The sequence below is a fragment of the Esox lucius genome, chromosome 21 (genome assembly GCF_011004845.1).
Source record: "Esox lucius isolate fEsoLuc1 chromosome 21, fEsoLuc1.pri, whole genome shotgun sequence".
Lineage (NCBI taxonomy): Eukaryota > Metazoa > Chordata > Actinopteri > Esociformes > Esocidae > Esox > Esox lucius.
The window spans coordinates 3,657,199-3,680,109 of NC_047589.1; positions in this window are offsets into that span (position 1 = coordinate 3,657,199).

The window sequence follows — 22,911 nt, forward strand, 5'->3', positions numbered from 1 at the left end:
GAAAGGAATTGAATCTTTTAGCAGACTCCTTGGGCTAAATACATGGCTAACATTGGCATGCCTCAACCACGGAATAAGGTTAATGACAATTTCAATATTTTTTGGAACTGTAAAGATTGCTTTAGACCTGATGGGGTTCATCCAAACATCATGAGATGCCGGCTGCTTGGTGCGAACATACATCACCCTCTTGGAATGCCATTCCCAAACAAGATAAGCATGAAGGACAGTACTCATAGGCAGAGTATTCATCCCTCTCCTGACTCTCTAACTATAATCCCCCAATGCTTCCAGAAGTTGTCCAACTCCCAACTTCACAACACTCACCCTCTCCACCTCAATCACACCAACCCTCTCCCCTTCTATCACACTCCCCCTCTCCTTCACTACCACACTCACCCTCCCCCCTCCACCACACTCACCAATCAGGTAGCTAGTTCTAACCAAAGAGAGCAGAGCTCATCTTTCTCTATGTCCCACTCCTCCCCCCCCCGTGTAAAACGATTGCTTAGACAACTGCCAAATTGTCAACAACCTTGTCCTTTACTTCCACAGAGCACAGAATATACTCGGTGATGTGCATCGGGTCCCTGCTATTGTGAAAATAGCAATGCTGACTGTTTTGAGTACAAGCTAGGACCCAGTATCTCTATTCCTGTGTTGATTAGAAATAGAAGGAACCGTGAGCATGCAACCCATAAAGTAAACTAGTCTAATCGGTTAACTGTAACACGTCAACCTACTAGTCCAGGAACCCCTATTATATCTGTTAAGCTGGCTTAACTTAATATCAGATCTCTCGCCAACAAATCATTCTTGGTAAATGACATTATAATATCATACAACCTGGATTTTATGTTTCTCACTAAAACGTGGCTAACAGAAGTTTGTAGTCCTGCAATTCTTAACAAGACAGCGCCCAAAAAATGTGGCTATATGAATACGTGTCGAAATGGTTGGAAAGGAGGGGAGTGGCTGCCCTATTCAAAAATACATTATCTAATCAACCAATCACATGGCAGTTGCTTCAATGCATTTAGGGGAGATTGTCTTGACCAGGTGTGGTCCTGGTCAAGACAATCTCCTGAACTCCAAACTGAATGTCAGAATGGGAAAGAAAGGTGATTTAAGCAATTTTGAGCGTGGCATGGTTGTTGGTGCCAGACGGGCCGGTCTGAGTATTTCACAATCTGCTCAGTTACTGGGATTTTCACCCACAACCATTTCTAGGGTTTACAAAGAATGGTGTGAAAAGGGAAAAACATCCAGTATGCAGCAGTCCTGTGGGCGAAAATGCCTTGTTGATGCTAGAGGTCATAGGAGAATGGGCCGACTGATTCAAGCTGATAGAAAAGCAACTTTGACTGAAATAACCACTTGTTACAACCGAGGTATGCAGCAAAGCATTTGTGAAGCCACAACACGCACAACTTTGAGGCGGATGGGCTACAACAGCAGAAGACCCCACCGGGTACCACTCATCTCCACTACAAATAGGAAAAAGAGGCTACAATTTGCACGAGCTCACCAAAATTGGACAGTTGAAGACTGGAAGAATGTTGCCTGGTCTGATGAGTCTCGATTTCTGTTGAGACATTCAGATGGTAGAGTCAGAATTTGGCGTAAACAGAATGAGAACATGGATTCATCATGCCTTGTTACCACTGTGCAGGCTGGTGGTGGTGGTGTAATGGTGTGGGGGGTGTTTTCTTGGCACACTTTAGGCCCCTTAGTGCCAATTGGGCATCGTTTAAATGCCACGGCCTACCTGAGCATTGTTTCTAACCATGTCTATCCCTTTATGACCACCATGTACCCATCCTCTGATGGCTACTTCCAGCAGGATAATGCACCCTGTCACAAAACTCGAATAATTTCAAATTGGTTTCTTGAACACCAGATGTCAACCCAATAGAGCATCTTTGGGATGTGGTGGAACTGGAGCTTCGTGCCCTGGATGTTCATCCCACAAATCTCCATCAACTGCAAGATGCTATCCTATCAAAATGGGCCAACATTTCTAAAGAATGCTTTTAGCACCTTGTTGAATCAATGCCACGTAGAATTAATGCAGTTCTGAAGGCGAAAGGGGGTCAAACACATTATTAGTATGGTGTTCCTAATAATCCTTTAGGTGAGTGTACGGCTGAATACTGATTCTGATAAAATAACAGTTTTGGTTCTATTTGATCTCAGTGCAGCATTTGACACTGTAGATCATAGAACACTTATATATAGGCTGGAAAATTGGGTAGGACTCTCCGCGACAGTCCTTGATTGGTTCAGATCTTATCTAGTTGGCCGGAGTTACTTTGTCACCATTGGTAATCATGAATCTGATAGGGTGGCTATGACATGCGGAGTTCCACAGGGATCAGTTCTCGGACTGCTTCTGTTCAATCTCTATATGCTACCTCTTTGCCAAGTTCTACAGAACAACAACATTAACTACCACAGCTATGCCAATGATACTCAAATATATATGGCTCTCGAACCATATGACAACAGCTCAATAGACTCACTGTGTCACTGTATATAGCACATAAATACCTAGATGAACCAAAATTGTCTACAATTTAACCATTATTGTGTTTGGCAACAAAAATAAAAGAACAAGTATTAGTGAAGAGCTGGATTCACAGGCCCTTAAAACCAGGGATCAAGTGCATGATCTTGGTGTTCTGATAGTCTCACATAGACCTGATAGACCTCACATTTAACAGTCACCTCACATTTAGCATTCTATCATAAAAAAAATTGGCTTGGTGTCCCAAAAATACCAAGAGAAGTTCATCCATGCTTTTATCTCTAGTAGGGTTGACTACTGTAATGGCCTCTTAACTGGACTCCCAAAAATGACTGTAAAACAACTGCAGCTCATTCAGAGTGCTGCTGCTAGAATGTTAACCAGGACCAAGAGAACAGAGCACATCACTCCGGTTCTTAAATCTTTGCATTGGCTTTCAGTCAGTTACAGAATAGATTTCGAAGTGGTGCTTTTAGTTTATAAATCTCTGAATGGTTTAGGACCCGAATACATTTCTGATATGTTTGCAGAATATAAACCGAGCAGGGCTCTTAGATCCATGAACACAGGTCAGCTAGTAGAGTCCAAACTAAACATGGAGAAGCTGCGTTTAGCACTTATGCTGTACAAAACTGGAATAAACTACCAGAAGATTTTAGATGTGCCCCAAACGTATACATTTTTAAATCCAGGTTAAAAACACTTCTCTTCTCGCGTGCCTATGACTGAGCACTTAAACGTAACCACACTGTTTAGCCTTATAACTTCCTATGTCTTTATCCCATTTTTTTATGTTTTCTTATTGTATTTTTTATTATTATTATTATTGATTCATTTGTTTTGATGTTTTCATTTGAGTATTTGTTTTTATGTTATTGTACTTATGTTATTGTACTTACTCATATTTTTCTTTGTAAAGCACATTGAATTGCTTCGATGTATGAATTGTGCTATATATATAAACTTGCTCGCTTGCTTGCTTTTGAATGCAAAACTGAATTCCACAAACAGGGTTCTGGCATAGGTTCCAGGGGAGTTCAGATGCTGGAGGATGAAGAGCCGTATTTACCGCATCGTCCACAGAACTGTTAACTCGGTACGCAAACTGCAGTGGGTCTAGTAGAGGGTCAGTGATAGTCTTGAGGTGGGACTTGTCAAACCCCTGCGTGGGTACTGGAGGTCACAGAGGTCAGTGAGATGGGTCTATTAGTTGTTAGTCCTGTGATCCTTGGCTTCTTGGGGGCTGGGATGATGTTGGAGGACTTGAAAAAGGCCGGGATGCAGCATGTCTCCAGTGAGGTTTTGATGATATCTGTAAACAATGCAGAAAGCTGATCTGCACAGTGCTTTAGGGTGGATGGGGAGACACCTTCAGGCCCTGCTGCTTTTTGGGGGCTCTGGCTCTTGAATAGTCGGTTAACGTCCCCTCCAGGATTGTTCCATTGTAGTGGCAAAGGTGGGGATGATTGGGATGGGTGATTGTGAATGGGCCCCAATGGTGGTGGGGTTGGTGTTGAGTGAGATCAGGACTGCCCTTTTGTCTTTCAAGTCTGCAAGTTGCAGTTCATTAATAGAGTGGGGGCATTTAGGCTTGTGGTTGGTAATCTGTTGGAGGCCTCTCCAAACAGATGCAGAGTCGTTGGTTGAGAACTGTTTTAGTTTGTCTTAGGCGCTTGGCTTCCTTCAATGCCTTACCAAAGCCGTATTAAGCCTTTCCACCTGTCACTGTCCTGCTCTTGAAGGCATCCTCCTTTAACTAATGCAGCCGTCTTAGGTTGGCTTTGAACCAGAGTTTGTTGTTGTAGCTCACTTTGGTCCATGTTGGTACGCAGCTGTCCTCACAGAAGCTGGTTTGTGATGTCATGGCATCCAGGCCATTAGTGGCAGACCTAAAAATGTCCCAATCAGTGCATTCCAGAGACACACGCAGATCCTCTGTTGCTTCACTGCTCCACATCTTTGACCTTCGCAGAACAGGCTTAGAAAGTTGTAGTGTTTGCCTGTATGTGAGTATTAGATGGAACACGACATGGTCTGAGAGTCCTAGAGCAGCACGAGGCACTGACTGGCATCGTTGATTGTAGTGTAGCAGAGATACAAAGTGTTTGTCTCTCTGGTCTGAATTTTAATAAACTATTTTGGGAGTTTATGGTTTAGGTTACCTTTGTTGAAGCCGCCAAGAACAATAACTAAGGAGAACGAGTATGACTGCTCTGCCTGGAGAATCTATTCAACCAGTTGCCATTGTGTCTTGTGCACGTTGGCTGATGGTGGAATGTGAACACCAACCAGGATAAATGAAGATAAGTCCCTCAGGCTGTAGAAAGGTTTGCAGTTGATAATCACATCGTTGATATAAATGATTCCAAATCTGGAGAACAGTATTGTAGTATAACTGTCACATCGTTGATATAAATGATTCCGGGTCAGGAGAACAGTATTGTAGTATAACTGTCACATCGTTGATATAAATGTGACAGTCATACTACAATGATTCCAGGTCTTAAAAAGAGGGGAGTGAAAGCTAGAGCCCAGCCCTGGCTGAATAATGTTACCCATACTCTGAGACTGGAGTGCAGAAAAGCATAGAAAAAATGTAAGAGGGGCAATTTGCAAGTTTCTTATGAAATTCTGAAAGATTGTTTAATTCAATATCAGTTCTTTGTTAAAACTGAAATAGATAAATGTTTCCTTCATTATCTCTAAGAACTTCAATAATCATAAAGTCTTGTTCAGTACGATAAACAAATGTTTACACCCGGCTGCTACTGCCTTTCCAGATGTGACTCCTGAGACTTTCTGACCTTCTTCACTGGCATAATTGATGCCATAATCCTCCAGATCCCAACCCCTCTGTTCTGCTTTTTAACCAGTTTAAACCTGTATGTTTCACATGTGATTGACATAGTCTCATGTATGAAGCCTACCACCTGCCCCTAGGATACTGTTCCCTCATGCCTTTTTAAAGAAGTACAGGACACTATTGGTCTCAGTATATTGTACATAATAAATAGCTGCCTCATCAATGACACTGTTCCGTCTTGTTTTTAACATGCTGTGGTCCAGCCCCTTAATAAAAACCCAAATCTAGACTAAACTGTTCTTAATCATTTCCATTTCATTTCTAAACTCTCATTCCTATCAAAAGTTCTAGAGAAAGTAATTTTTCCCAGCTTTCCTTTTTATATGAAAACCTTATTCTGGATACAATTCAGTCAGGTTTTAGAGCACACCATAGCAACTCTAAGAAGAGTCAACACTTCTAAAAGATTTGTTGCTGTTTAGGGACAATGGAAATTGTGCCACAGTTGTGCTCAAAAAGTTTGCATATCCCTGGAGAATTGGTAATATATGTACCATTGGCAAAGAAAACATGAGTGAGCATGCAAAACACAGTCTTTAATTTCTATGGGATTCACATTCAACTGTGGGTCATAACAGAATGGCGCATTCATAAGACAAAACATGGCAGTAAAGAAAACAATGATCTGACCCCTGTTCAAAAGTCTGCATACCCTTAGTTTTTAATACTGTGTATTGCCCCCTTTAGCATCAATGACAGTGTGCAGTCTTTTGTAATATTTGTCTACGAGGCCCCGAATTCTTGCAGGTGGTATAGCTGCCCGTTCGTCTTGGCAAAATGCCTCAAGGTCATGCAAGTCTTTGGTCGTCTTGCATGAACCGCACGTTTGAGATCACCCCAGTGTGGCTCGATGATATTATGGTCAGGAGACTGTGATGGACACTCCAGAACCTTCACCTTTTTCTGTTGTAACCACCGTAGGGTCAACTTGGCCATGTGTCAAGCGCAGGGTCAACTTGGCCACGCTCTTGGAAAGTCCAAGAGCGTCCCACGCGCAGCTTTCATGCAGAAGAATCCAAATTGTCTGCCAATATTTTCTGATACCATGCTGCATTCCTCTTGCCATCAATTTTCACAAGATTCCCTGTGCCTTTAGAGCTTATTTCTGGTAACATGAAAATGTATTGTTAATTAAATTAAAATTATGCAGCATTTTTCCTTTCAACTATCTGATAATAAAATGTACACTATTAGTCAACGCTGAAAAATAGTCACTGGGATATTTTCAGTACTGACACTATCACCATTGCCATGGTTGCAAGTCGAACGTAGAAGATCAAGACTTTCATAGGCATGTACTTCCTTGAATGTAAGTGAGGTGAAGGCCAATGAAAGGCTTTGTTTAGGTTCATGTACACTGAGCGCTCCAGAAACTAAAATTCATGGGAGCAAAACGAGCATCATACAGTAAAAAAAATTGTAGTAAAACAATGGAACATTTTGTATTAATTAGATGGTGACAGCAGAAGTTTGAAAAATATATGATCAATGTTGCACAATTGGCTACCTTTCTACTGGATGAGTAAGGTAGCATTTGATACCTCATTTAGCTAGTGTGCTACACACTCAAGCAAAGCTGTGTGTAAGTTACTCCTTTATGGTGGAGAAACAATTCTTCAACAGAGAAAATCATGCAATGCTCTTGTTTCTTTTATATCTAGGAAAATAGATATAGGAAATGGAATCAAAGCTAATATTTTTGATGTTCTCTGTAAATGATCAAGAGAAACTAACATGTATTGTGGGTTGTTGAGCTGCTTTAATAAACAAACATAGTAAAAGTGTGCTTACCGAATTACAGTCAAGCAATGCCATAAGACTAAGCACGATTGGTAAGTATCATCAGCAATCTCCTACTGGTGTGCATAGGACTATTAGATAAATCATACTTTTTCTATGTGTACCACCATTCTGAATTCCATTTGTAAGTGCAAATGTTGGATAGTTTGTATGCAATACAGTATTTAAAATGTAAGCCTTGCTCTTTCAGATTGGTTCACTTAAAAACATGCGTGGTCCCAGGAATAGACCCTAACCCCTGGTACCTCATTAATTTCACTACATTAACAAGCTACCAGCAGAAAAAAGCAGGGGTAAAAGATAGTCAATACAACCAATTAGAAATATACAGCTCCAGAATAAATTAAGAGACCACTGCACCTTTTTCTTTCCTTTCCAAAAAAGCTGAAAAGGAATGTTTTGGGTGAGGAACAGAAATGTTCAATTTGCAGTGGTCTCTTAATTTTAACTCTTCTGTTCCTCACTCAAAACCTTCTTTTTCGATTTTTTGGGAAGGGAAAGAAAAAGGTGCAGTGGTCTCTTAATTTGTCTGAGCCAAGGCACCTGATTCAGAGGGCCAGAATGAGACAACATGGTAGTAACCAAACCATTTTACTTATGCTGAAAACCTTAATGGAAACCAAACCATCTCATGAAGTAAATGCCTTACTGGAGTTTCCTATTGGCAACTGCCTGTTTCCAAAAAAAGCAGGGTTCCCACTCTAAGTCAAATGTCAAATTCCTTTTCCCTGACTTTCACTGACTAAAAAGCAGAATTTCCATGACCTATAATGAAAGGAAAACCAAGCAAGCTTTGTGCAGAGCATTGAGCAGACAAAAACCAGCCCACAGTATTTTAAACCCATCAATTTGCAAGCTTTATTTACTAGTTCACAGATGTTTTCAGTAAAAAAATAAGTTTCACTGCTTAAACATACACACCGATCAGCCATAACATTATCACTGACTGGTGAAGTGATTAACACTTCTCGTTATCATGGCCATGTCAATGGGTGGGATATATTAGGCAGCAAGTGAACATTCTGTGCGACTTTGACAAGGGCAAAATTGTGATGGCTAGATGACTGGGTCAGAGCATCTCCAAAACTGCAGCCCTTGTGGGGTGTTCCCGGTCTGCAGTGGTCAGTACCTATCAAAAGTGGTCCAAGGAAGGAAAAGAGTTGAACCGGCGACAGGGTCATGGGTGGCCAAGGCTCATTGATGCACGTGGGGTGTGCAGGTTGGCCTGTGTGGTCCGATCCAACAGACAAGCTACTGTAGCTCAAATTGATGATAAAGTTAATGCTGGTACTGATAGAAAGGAGTCAGAACAAACAGTGCATCGCAATTTGTTGCGTATATGCCTACAATGGGCACATGAGCATCAGAACTGGACCACGGAGCAATGGAAGAAGGTCGCCTGGTCTGATGAATCACATTTTCTTTTACATCATGTGGATGGCCAGGTGCGTGTTGTTTGCTTATCTGGAGAAAAGCAGGATGCACTATGGGAACTTTGACACGTACCACCTACCTAAACATTGTTGCAGACCATGTGCACCCTTTCATGGCAACGGTATTCCCTGATGGTATTGGCCTCTTTCAGCAGGATAATGTGCCCTGCCACAAAGCAAAGGTCAAGAATGGTTTGAGGAAGACAACAACGAGTTCAAGGTGTTGACTTGGCCTCGAAATTTCCCAGATCTCAATCCGATCGAGCATCTCTGAGATGTGCTGTACAAACAAGTCAGATCCATGGAGGCCCCATCTCGCAACTTACAGGACTTAAAAGATCTGCTGCTAACGTCTTAGAGCCAGATACAACAGCACACCTTCAGAGGTCTAGTGGAGTCCATGCCTCGATGGGTCAGGGCTGTTTTGTCGGCAAAGGGGGACCTACACAATATTAGGCAGGTGGTCATAATGTTATGGCTGATCGGTGTAATGAACAAGTCCTGTCAGCTTCATGTGGGTAGCATGCTTTTTACTGTTTGTGTGGCTGCCAAGTGCTCCCTCTCCCATATTTGATAGATTGATAGTAGCAGAGGCGTCGCTAGGATCACAATACATTCAGGGCTTAGCCCACCCCCCCGCCCCGCCCGGGACAGAAAGTACAGGGTTTTGAATGTACAGGCAGAAAATGTTGATGAACACGCTAGTATCCTACATGTCTACAACGTCATAATGCGTTACCAGAATTATAGACGAATAGATCAGGGGCTATTTCTTTATTATAATTTATTTTGGTCAATTTGAGATCTATTCATAAAAGACCCGGAGCTATAGCCCCAGACGCCCAGGCCTAACGACGCCACTGGATAGTAGTTTTACAAACTTTACATTTAACTTTTCTGTCATCTACTTTTAACACCCAGTCCTTGAAGTCATAATTATGTAGCTCTTGAAATTTACATTTACATTTTTGTAGCATTATTCCCTTTATTAGCAGGTACAGGAGACCTCATATCTTGACTGAAGTGATTGCCAGTTGATGAGCGGGATGGGGATAAATGGACGGAATTTAAGTAGCCTAACCATAACAATACGCAAATACAGGAAATGCATGAAATAACCCGATAAAGAAGAACACTGCATGGAAAATACATTTTGATAAATGGCAACTAAAATGTAAACATGCTACAAAATTCCCTCATATTCCATGACTTGGCCAAAAACATTATGAAATATTCTGACTTTCCATGTCTGGAATATGCTTTTTAAAATCCCATGATATTCCAGAAATTCCATGACCAGTGGGAACCCTGTAAGAGGTCCAAGTCATCTTGGACCACAAATTACACAGCATAGTAATGACAATCAGCCACTTCATAATCAACCTCTTAGAATGATCAGTTATGAAAATTTATTAACAACACAATGTGGAATAATGGTCTAAAACCCTTTGTTGAACAAAATCAAACAGAATTATTTTCAGAAGATGGTGCATATCCATGCCTGCAGCATCCTGTGGCTGTCATCACCCCGTTTCAAAAGCTTGTAGCTGGTTGGGATATTTACTGGACCAAAATCACACAAACACACATTGGGCTCCAAAAGTCTGAGTTCACTACTAACACTGATTTGTTTACAACACTGATCAAAGATGTATACATGATGAAAACTGATCTTGGTAGTGGACTTAAATAACACAGTAAATAACAACATTACCACATAATGGAACTGTACACCATTTCTACACCATTATATATACCAACAAGATGTGTTGAGGCCCGGTTCAACGGCTACCACACTAAGACAAGGTACGTAATTGAGCGCATGTTTGGCATGCTGAAAACCCCCTGGAGATCCATCTTTCTGAGGGCTTTGGAAGTGCGTCCTCTGTTTGTGCCGAAGGTGGTTGCTGCCGGCTGCATTCTCAACAACCTTTGTCTCTCTATGGATGACATCTTGTAAGTGGAGGACCGTCCTCAGCATGAGGAAGAGGGTGACAATCCAGAGGATTGCGCAGATGAGCAGGAGGAGTCTGCCTCCACCCCTTTCCCTGATGTTGGGTCCCAAGGCAAAGGTTCAGCTTTCAGTGGAAGAGTTGCTAGGAACTTAGGCATTTGTGTATATAATTTTAATTATTAAATCATGAGGATTTTGCATTAAACAAAAAAATTGAATGAAAGCACATCTTGTTGCAAATTGCCTAATCTGTGGAAGTGCTAACAAACAACTGGTGTTGGGAACTGTACGACACCATAATAAGCATCATCAAAAAAAAATCTTTCAAATTGTTCCACTTCTTTTTTCTTTGTTTGGCTGTTTTAGGGAACTCTGCCTGATTCATGATGGGTCTGGGAAAAACAATCAGGACTGTGTAAATTCACATGGTAACTATTAAGATAACGTGATTAATATTAAGCAATTCCATTTCTAATTTGCGATTTTTTCATTTGTAAAAACTATTGAGTAAAAACTAGGGAAAGAGAAACTAAAGAATCCTTGTGTTTGACATAAAATGCCGTTTGGCTGGCAGCAGCAGGTGCCTATTTCCCACCTGCTACCAAAATGTATATCATACCTCAACTATCATGGCTAGGATGACTTTTTTGTATTTATGCGAACCTGTAATATTTGCCAAAATTATATTAATTATAATCTACTCCCTCCCATCCAGTTTTGGAAGAATTCCTCTTACTAGTGAAGAGGATCTCATTCGACCCCCTCCACTCTATGATAGGCTGTCATCTCCTCAGCAGTCTCTGAATAAAATATTAATGTGAATATTACTGGTAGAAATTTGTCTGGAGACTATAGCCATATTCATATGATCGACAGCTAAAGAAGCTGTCCCTCAACCAGTAATTACTTAACTATTTTTGAGTAGCGTCTCCACTGCACTGAACAGAATAACATTAGCTAGCTAATCGAAAAGTTGGAGCAATGCCCAATTTTCATCACATTTTTTTTCAGATACTGATTTACAGGTACCATTTACCTGAAATAAGAAAAGTAAAAACGTACAGTTGTGAAGTTTTTCCAGCTCTCCTGGCATTTTGAAATTACTTCTGGGATATCAGATGCGTTCTCGCTGGCCAAGTCACCAGCCCATGTATCCTCGATAAAAGGGGTGTATAAAGAACACATCCGGGCATTTTAAGTGTTCTTGGTGACTTACGTTCTTTGGATTGGAACATTACTTGGGCAATGAATGATGACGTCAAACAAGTTCAAGAGCACACAGCAACGGACAAAAATGCCCAAAACAGCCATTATCGATCAGTTTGTGACGATCAAAGAATATCTGCATTCACGGAACACCCCGGACTCTCCACTATTACGCACACCTGTTCCTCATCACATCAACCCAGACTTCCCATCATTACGCACACCTGTTCCTCATCACATCAACCCAGACTTCCCATCATTACACACACCTGTTCTTCATCACATCAACCCAGACTTCCCATCATTACACACACCTGTTCTTCATCACATCAACCCAGACTTCCCATCATTACACACACCTGTTCTTCATCACATCACCCCGGACTTCCCATCATTACACACACATGTTCTTTATCAAATCACCCCGGACTTCCCATCATTACACACACCTGTTCTTCATCACATCACCCCAGACTTCCCATCATTACTCACAACTGTTCTTCATCACATCACCCCGGAATTCCCATCATTACTCACACCAGATCCTCACTACTACAGCCTATAACTGCCCTCGTGTTTGTCGGTGTCTTTGTGGAGTATTGTCTGCTAGTTGTCGGTGTGTGGTCGTTGTTTTTCTCGCCTAGTGCACTTGTTCCTTTGTTTCAGTTCATTTCAGCTTAGTGATCCCTGTTTCACAATTCATCCAGCACCTGGTCTCCTTACTTACCGCACCATGACATGAATAAAGAAATATATCATTATATAATAATTACAAATTTGATTAGCAGTGTAAAAGGATGATCAAAGGATAACTAACAGTAGTGTCTCGCAGTGGCATTTGGGGTCGCCGTTGATTTGTTTCTTTTTCTTTTGTGAGGAGGCTCAGGCGTTGGAGGTTCAATATCTGAATCAGATAACCAAGACGTTGATTTAAGGATCTATTTCTGATCCTTCATCTGACTCTAACTCATCTCAGTTTTGCAGCATCTGGAATGCTGTGCTAGGGTTTTGAATTGTTGGGTTCAGTTTGCTAATTTGAACAAAACGCGATAAATTGTGTCTGAGTTTTCTGACTTGCTCACCGAGTTCAGATATATACAATCTCTACCCTCAGTAGCCTACATGAAAATTTAGAAAAGTAATTTGTCGATTGTATTGATGAAAAACAGTAACGCGTGTAATACATTTGTTGAATTGATAATTGGTGGTAGTTGGTATTTAGTTTCATGAATAATAATTTAGAATAATATATTTATAGTCTTAATTGTCAGTAAAATATGCAGAGATTCTAAATTCTAAGAGGGATCATAGGATGTTTACATTATTTTGTTTTTCTTTCTCTCCCAAGATAAACAGTAAAATGTAATACCTTTGAATTGGTAGTTGGCTATTGGTAAAGAATGAATGGTATTTAATTTCTTAAACATTTTAGATTTACATTTGATGAATTAGACAAAACAAGAAGCTAAATTTCCTATTGAAAAATGGTAACGTGATACATGTGTTGAATTGGCAACTAGCCTATATCGTTTGTATTATGTTTCAATAATAGCCTAATTAAATTGTTGAATGGTCATGTAAATCTTGTATTTCATTTGTAAGTTCATTCAAATTCAACCAAGACTCAATCATTCATCTGGGAGTATCACACTTTCATCCATTGATGTCATGCGTTCAGTGAGTGGTGATTAGCACCTGACTACCAATGCTAAGTCCCATAGGCTGTTGGCCTATTAAGATGGAAAATGGGGTAAAGAAAAAACAGGTAAATAGTCTCTAAATGTGTTTAGAATTGTTTAGAATTGTGACAACGGAACAGTGCGTAACGCCCTGATGTGTTTCACCTGTTGTCTTGTCCCCGCCCCACACCAGGTGTTCCCGGTTCCCCATTAGCCCTGTGTACTTAGACCCTGTTCTCTGTTTGGCAGTTGCCAGATCATCTCGTCTTGTACAGTCGTTTCCAGCATTCTATGTGTTATATTACCCACTCTACCTGTCATTCTCTTCCCCGGTTGTGACCCTTACCTGTTTTCCGGATTACGAGCCTGCCTGCCCTCCCCTGTACCTTCGACCATCTGACTGTCCCGATAACGACCTCTGGCTGTCCCCCACTGTGAGCCTGACCGCTTCCTGGTTGTTCAATAAATACTGTGGACCACCCTCCTCTGCCTTAGTTTCCGCATTTGGGTCCCCGCCTGCTCACCGTTGTGTCACAATGTAATATACACCTATTTAAGTAAAGTCATGGAAGGAGGAGTCTGTAGCTTTCAAAATGGCAGTTTTATTTTCATTACAAACTCAAACACCAATTCCTATAGGCATTTGGCAGTCCTGATGTTAGACAAATTGAAATTATACCAATTGAAATAATATCAAGTGCTAAGAATGCAACAGTAGTCTAAAGGTTCGACACAACATAGTCTTGTTTAGAAACAAGAAACATTTTATGAAGCCTGGCTTGATAATAAATAAAGATGCAGTGCTAATAATGATGCAACCATGTGCCATTCAAATTTATTATTTAAGCCGTGCTGTTGCTCCAAAGTAAAAATTCCATTTGCATTTTTGAACAGCGCTATTGCTCCGATTCCAAAGTCAAAATTCCAAGTGCATTTCACAGGTCACATTTATAATTGAATGTTCAAAGATTAGGAAAGGTTTCAAGCCAAACTTGCCCACCTGCTGCTGCATGGAGGTTGAAAACCCCTACTCTAGACAGGTGATTATATGCACTTGATTGATCGGCATAGGTTACACTAGTGGTTCCTGGGGGTACTTGGCCAATTTATTGGGGCTTCTTGAGATGAGTCATGAGACCAACAAGGGGGGGTATGTAAGGGGTAATTTCAGTTCATCGTACAGTAACAAACAAAGATCGTCAACCACTGGTTTACACGGTGTGGGTGATTCTTTTTGTTTGCCTTTCCTCTGGCAAACAGAGTAATTTTTTAATACCCTACTCAATATGTTTGGACAACACCTGGTAGGCACTTCCATGGGTGCCTTATATAGTAGCAATTTTACAACCCCTAACTTCATTTAGCTTGTCAGTTATCTTTTTTGTTGGATCCCTCATCAAAACGTTTCTTTGTATGGTGACCTCTATGGCAGAAGCAGCTTCCTGTTGAGGCTAGAACTGTCCTCATCCATTTTCAGTGAACAGAATCTAAAATATCTCTACTGTCACCCCACTTTAGCCTTCTAACTAACTAATACTTGCACATTTTCATTATTTGTTTGGTCTTCCTTCTAGCAGACTTTGCTGATAGATAATTCATTTAGAAGGATGTACCTCTCCTGAGTTAAGGTTTCTTAAAATGTATGCACTGACGGTAAGTCGCTCTGCATAAGAGCATCTGCTAAATGACTAAAATGTCAAATTCCTTTCTATTCAGCATTAATATGTTGTGGTTAGTGTGGCACGAACGCACTCTCTCTTGTACCAGTGTCAAGCCAACACCCCAGAGAGAGCCATCTGGCCTAAACCTGCCGAATGGGGCCCAGGTGTATCTCTCCCCGTTATTTTAGATACAAGAGAACAACACTGTGTAATGATGAAGACTTGATTATATACTGTATATGTTGTTGAAGTGCCATGATCAACAAAGTGGAAAGGCAGATCATTGAAAAATTAGTTTACAACAGTTTTGAAATATACAAAAAATCAACACTCAAAAATGTTTGTCTAGTCATCGATGTAATAATATCAGCAAAAGGAATGTTTTATTAACTGCTTACAAATATACGCTAAGAATTTAGTGTTTCTGTTCACATTTAAAGGCCTGAATGTTGATTTTCAAATTATAATAAAAATAATAGTAAAAAATATTATTTCAGAGTAATGTCAAAAATGTTGTTTCAGAGTAAAAATAATGGTTTCAGAGTAATATCAAAATATTGTACAGAGTGACCGTTGGATCTTGTGGTTTGAAATGAAGCGGGCAATCATGAGTGCAGACAGGATATTGACAATCTGAAAGTAATATGCATGGAGGAGTGGTTTAAGATATCTCTCACAATTATTCTTCATAAAATATTTAAAATATTTGAACCCAACCTGCAGCTGTACATGTGCATTGGAGACCGCTGCTCAGAACTCTGGATAATCCTACACAACTCAATTAACTTTTAAAGTTGCCAAACAGGGGCCTATCATGACTCTATTATGAGGTAATTCCATCCTCAACTGGAAATTCTCGCATAGGTTGGAGCGTAAAAGAAAAATAGGTTAATACATATTTACGAATTAGGGATGGTATTTTTTGGGAATAGCTGAGTAAAAGAACAAAAAATAGGAAACTGAAATACACTGTTAACATGCTAACATCAGCTAGCATATGTTATGTAAGTAATGAGCACAAACAGGCATAAAAATATTTATTTCAGGAAGACTACCAACTCGCTTGTTGAGAGATGCTTTTCACTGAAAGCTGGTGACATGTTGAGGTTTGACCTTAAATTAATTTGCTTTCACTTTGAGCCTTTCTTCACCTCTCTTAAACTTCCTTTTATCTTTCATTTTTTTGTTTTCAGCTTCGACACCTGGCATGCCACATATGAACAGGTGGAGTATTCCAGCTTCACATGCTGCTTTATATATTGGCAAGTTGTTAGAAGTGATGTTTTGCCATTCTGATGACGTGACTGATCACAACAGATATTTATAAACAATAGTCCTTATTGGCCCTTTGGTTTTAGTATTAATAAAAATATCAAAACACAACTTTGACTTTACACACCATCCCAATAGCTTGCTAATACTGCCCTGAAACGTAACTCGTTTGTTTTCCTGAGTATTGATAGTGAGTTGCAATCGGTTCTTGTTGAAAGAGAGCATGCAGTTGTTTGAGCTCCACGTCAAGGACCTTCTTATGGCTGCTTTTCTTCTTTGAACCTGCTCAGTTCACGGGCCCTGGCATGCCGAGCTTGCACCGTTACCCTCTGTGGTGAAGACTTCAATACTACGGGCCTTCACTGGTCCTTAACCAAAGGCTTTGAAGTGAGTTTCAAAGGTACATCAAAGAGTGCCTGGGTAGAGATACATGATGTCACATCTAATTTGGTTATAGATCATACAATCTGATCTTAGACGTAGACTGCTAGACTTACAGTAGCCTACTGTATACACTCATAAGTATTAAATAAGTATAGGCAGTAGTGGTCTGTTTTTGGGCTGAAAAGGCCCTGGCATTTATTCTGATAGTTTGCTTTCAAAATACATTCCATGTTACTGAGAATTCTCAAAACTAATTGACACAGGCATATGTAGATGCACTGCAATTGTATGTATTGTCCATACATTCCAAATAAAAAAATATAATAGTAATTCCTAATGAACAATCCTGAGAATGTTTCAAAAAATATTTCTGAAAGGTCAAAGGAGCTAGGCTGTAGTGTCAATCAGCAATTCTGAAGTGCTAATCAGCTATTCTAAACACACCCATTACACAGCCATTTGAATGCTACATATTTTCATACAAAAACTCATTAACTGCCTATTGCTTGTCAAAACCACACACTCACAACATCTGTGGTCTATTGCTGGACTGTCACTCTCCTGTAGTGTATGCCTGTTTGTCACACAATGTGATGAAACAAGTTAATTAATTTGGGAGATTCAAAATGGACTGACAGGCAATTCTATAGTGTTTAAATATGCGTGAACTCAAGTTCAAATGTAAACTCTGTATCTTGGAAAACCCATATCTTTTTTTAACTGTGAGGGGAAATCATTTACGACGCATGTTTGCTCAGACATGAAAAGCAATTTTTCAATTCTCACTAAATGTGGTATCATTGAACATAGCGATCCCGGTTTTATATTTGGTCACTGATGGGAGCGTGTTCAAAGACTTTTTGAGCATGCTTTTGTGGCACAGTCAACAGCAAGCAGGGCTTTGGTGTAGAACGTTCAGGGTTCAAACTGCATTCTCTGCCTGTTTCTTTATGTCATTTTAATCTCAGGCTTGTGGTTCTCCCCTTCTCAGGTCGGCCAGATGCTACTACTATTCCCACTCTAAGGAGGCTTGAAGCAATCAGGTTACTGCAAAATGTAAACTGAGTCCTTAACAAACAGCAATATCATAATGAATTTAGAGAATTAGGTACGATATGGTTTTGATTATAATATTTACAGAAACTGCTGCATATGTGACCTTCAGGGACTCTAAAAGTAAGCTGCATGTCTGCATCTTCCACTGGGGTGACATGCACCTCACTAATAGCTGAAAACCTCAGAAGCGAAGTAACCACTTCATGAAAAGAGTGATGATCGTGTACCTGGTCGTCAAGGGAGAGAGTAATTCCATGATTTATTGCAGCATTAGATAGTCTATTGTTCATGATGTAACAGACTCAATGTTACAAACTCAGTCTACCAACTGGATCTCAAAGATTTTTCCGATCAACCTCTACTTTATAGACATTGCAGTCCAGAATATACAACACAGTACTATAAGCTCATTGGCTAATTACTGTTGCGCTTTGACTGAACGTGACTTCCTGTGTACGGATAAACAGATGTTCTGTTATTTAAACGTAACAAGCATACATTCATAAACTTCTACAGGATGTAGCTGCACCATGTTGTGGCATTCCGACTGTCCCCAGCTGCAGGGCTCTGTTATAAGGCATTGGAAATTTGCTCAACATAGTCTGGGGTTGGTCGGGTGGGTGTTGGATAGAACTGCCTTGTCTTGTTGTGTTCTAACGACTCCTTGTGGCAGGTTGGACGCCCGCAGGCTGTGTTGGTAGTTGGCAGGAGAATGTGCTCTCCTCCGGGACACAAACAGTTTAGTGAATCCTTCCTGTCTCTGTCTCAGGGCAGACGCATTTTGGATATTTGTGGTACGGTAGTACAGTTCCTTGTTTTACATGCATAAGTTCACATTTTCACAGTAAGTACTGTTACTAGGGTCAGTATTTGCACATTCACATATAGGAGACTGAGTAGCTCTTTCAACAATTCTTCCAAACCTGCCCTGTATTTAAAGGCCATTATCGCAAATTAGACATCACTAAATTGGATGCTGGCTGGAGAAAAACTAAGTTGATTAAAGAATTACATACTATTACAAAGTGTTGTGTAAGTATAGGAAGTGTGTCTATGGAATTGAGAGAATATGCATTGGCACTAGTAGTTATATAGGTTTTGAAAAATACATACGATAAATAGACAAATCCATGATTATATTGCCCAACTGATTAAAAACCTATAAATATAGGGCAAGCTAAGCTTTCTGTGTATAGGAAAAATAGATTGCTACAGAAGAAATGCATCTGTATGTGTTTCATAACCTCATCGACACAAATAGCAGAAAATTATTTTGATGGGAAATCCTCAATGTTACTTAAAACCACTCAGTGTAAATAAGATTATATCCACATTATAAGCCAGCACCATTCATCTTAGACCATTTTCAATTTGTTATTGTAAGTCCCACATACATGATTCAAAGGATAGAAAAAATTATCTACAGCAGATAGATTGAAATATGATCCATATCAAAGGAGGCATGTTTATCTTGGTATGCTAAGTTTACCAATGTGGTTCTCAGGGCAATTAGTATTATTCTGTATGTAAATCTGTGCCACTCCATTTATGAAATTATTTACTACATTCCGGTTACATTATGAACAGAAAAGCCGTTAATAAAAAATCATACAAATTAGAAGAGGAATACCTATACGTCATCATTCATTGTGCAATAGTATACTAGTCAGATGAAGTAATCTAAGTCTTTGGAAGATGCTTTATACAAATGACTTTTCTCTGAGACCAGGGGCCATATCACAGAACTTTTTTTTTACAACTAAAAGGTCTCCCAAATAGCAGTAAATGTTTCTAGCTTAGAGTTTCCTCTTACCTACCTATTCACAAAGATGCTGAGACCAACTTTTACTAAGGAATGTGGAGAAATATTAAGCTAACAGAAAGGGTGGGATTGACCCTGTTCCTAGAGATTATTATTATTATGCCCACAGTGATTGGCTGATAGGGGACAGGTCTCTGCCAGTGAATTCATCATATCAATACTGTAGAAGAATGTGTCATGTTGCCATATTTAAAGATATTCAAGTAAAAATGTAGGCTTTCATTTAACATGAAACCAAGAATGATATACTGACTAGTCAAGTATATGTCCAGCTAAATGTCAGCCTCTGGCAGCTCATAAACAATAAGCAGATATGCATTTAAGCAGCCTTTTAATCAGACTAGAACAACCATGGCTGTTAGTAAGACGTGTGACGCTACATTGTGCAAATGAAAACCAAACTGGAAGCAAGAACAGCTTTTACTTCTTGGCCAATTTGTGCATGAAATGAAGGATCTTTTTTAAAGAATATTTGGAGTTGGGGTAACTTCTAAAACCACAAAAGAAATGTGGGAAAATATTTGCTTGGGAATAAATGTGTCTTTCTCGCTTCTGTCCAGAACCGCCGATGACTGTGAAAAGTGCTGGTATCCTTTGCAGTCTCAGACAAGGACAGAGATTGCAGAATTAAAGCAACAAACACTGCCACAGGTAATAGGACATCAGGCCAATTATTTTAAACTACACTAGAACATAATGTTTTTTATTCTCTATCACTCAATGTATTTAGCCTATACAAAAATGAACATAAATGTATTTACCTCGCTATACATGTCATTGAAGATTATATTAACATGTGTTCTATAATTCAAAACATCTATTGCATTTATTAGGAGAAAGCTCTGCACCCAGGGCTCTATCTCCTATTGCCTCAGTGGTATAGTGTCCTTGGGCACTCAGACACCAGCGTAACAGGGCTGATTATGAGGCGGATTGCCGGAAGATTGTTTGTAATTTGGTCTTAGTGACTTAGGAGTCCTCTTGACTGCTCCTAATTTTTTCACATAGTTAGGAGCAGGTTTTAGCACTGAAACACTTTGTGAAATGCTCTTTGACCAAAAATATTGGAGTCCTAAAATTAGGACTGATACGCCCATAGTTTCTCCTAAATCATCACTTTGGAAAACATTTTAAGCATTAATATGTTTCGTGGAAACAGTAAATGAGCATTGCAGCATGATTTAACATTCTTGTTAGGTGAACTAATGACAAAGGTTTATTTACACTAGATTTCAGCTCTTTCTTCGGGGACCCCCAGCAATTCCAGAGCTAGCACACGTTGATAAGGCTTGTCATCAGGTGTGTTTATTCAGGACTGAAACAAAATTGTGAATTGTCTGGGGGTTAGTGGAAGTGACTCCCCCCCCCCCCGGTTCTCTCTAATGTAACTACACCATTAGTTGGTATCATACATTTTGGAGATACTTTGAAATACGCCAAGAATGTGTCATATATTTCTGAGGCCAGGCTGTGCCTGCTCAGGCATTCTTTCATATTGCATAATGCATTATTTTTTTCAAAACCATCAGAAATGTGGAGGGTGGGAGTGGGGGTTGGTTGTCCTAGTTACACCACTATCAACACCGATTGAGTATTGAGCGAACTGATTGCATTTTAGAAAATATATATGTCTGTCACACATACTCTCACATTTAACATTTCTTTAGACAGCCTCTTTCAAAGCGCCTTTCAGGGATTGTGAATGGGCTCGAGGGAAGATTAAGAAAATTACACTCTGGTCGTGCGGTCTTTGTGGGTACTTCACTTCTATGTCCATTGCTATGCAAGGGGCATTTCAGCTAAAAATACAAATGGCCTAAAAGAGGGATGCATGCAAAAGATATCCCAGAAAGTGTCCTCCCAAGCGTTTGTCTTAAACAAAAGGTTATTCTCAAACCAAATAGCTTCTAATTGTTACTTTATCTTTTAATCTAAAGAGAAAACCCATAAGGCTCTTTCAATAGTCTAGAATTGGAGCTGCTGAAAACTAATTTCCCCTTCCCTGTGCCCTATAACCTGGTTACGCAAAAATCTATGGGGTCAAAAAGTAGATTACACTTTTAATTTCCACTATAGTCCTTTTAAATTGTGTCATTAATTTGTCTACAAACCTTTATTGATTTTCCACATTTTAAGTTTGAGTAATTTTGTATCGCCAGGTTGTTGGTGTTGATGCTGTATGCAACAGTTTCTGGCTGTGTGCATGGTGGTTTACTCGATAGTGACAATGCATCACTGAACAAACTGGCTCATTAAAAGGTCTGAGGTAGCAGGTGAGTTTGGAACAGGGAAAGACAAATATTTTGTATTTTCAACTGAATTTTTTCACTGAATTCAGTTATTTTTCTCATTCTGAACAGTAACCATAAAGGGACAGCTCTAGCTGGGACCAGGCCACTAAATATGGGAATTGTCCCCGTAAATTGTGGACGACTTGTAATCTTACTGAGTTAACCTTGACACTTAACAAATTACACTGACTGAGTGAGAAAATAAATGATCAGAAGCAAAAAAAAGAGAGTTTGTCACAACAGGTATTACTGTTCTTAAAAAAAAGAAGAAAAAAAGAATAACACTTTGTTTCAGCACCCCAATTTTCATTGCAAATTGGTCAAATCCTGAGGGCATTTTCTCAATTCCATTTTCACAAGCAATTGTTTACTTGTCCAATCAAACCTCCGGACATGCAGTTATTGCCGTCATACCAAATGAAAACGGATGAAACCCATCAAGGGTTTGATGCTTCTCCACACGTTATCAACACAAAAAGCCCAGAACCTCCAGTAAATTGCCAATTGAAGTGAAATGATGTGTATGTATGCCTCGTCGTAACCCAGGGGTGTTATCACAGTAAATGTTTTCAGTTCTGAGGGTTTTTGGACGAACCAAGCCACTGTTCTATGCTGAGACAGAGTAGTCATGTAAACATTGCAAGATAACCGCAGTGCTTTCTTGGCATTCAAAGTCTCAAATCTACCTTTGATTTCCTCTCCTCTCCCCTTTGGATTGATACCATCTGGCAGAAATGGAGAGAACGAGAGAGAAAAAAGAGAGGAGGATAAAGAGAGGGAGCGGTGGAGAGCAGCTTAGTGTGCAGTCATATTAATCATCCTAATCTGTGGGGAGTGGTGTGTTTAAAAGTCCATTTACCTGTTCCGAGAAATGCAGATTGCCAGTGTTTCTGAGGGTGCTGACCCAGAAGATGAATAGCTGCAGAATGAGAGGCTGACATGGCACTTTTTAGAAGTGAGGTT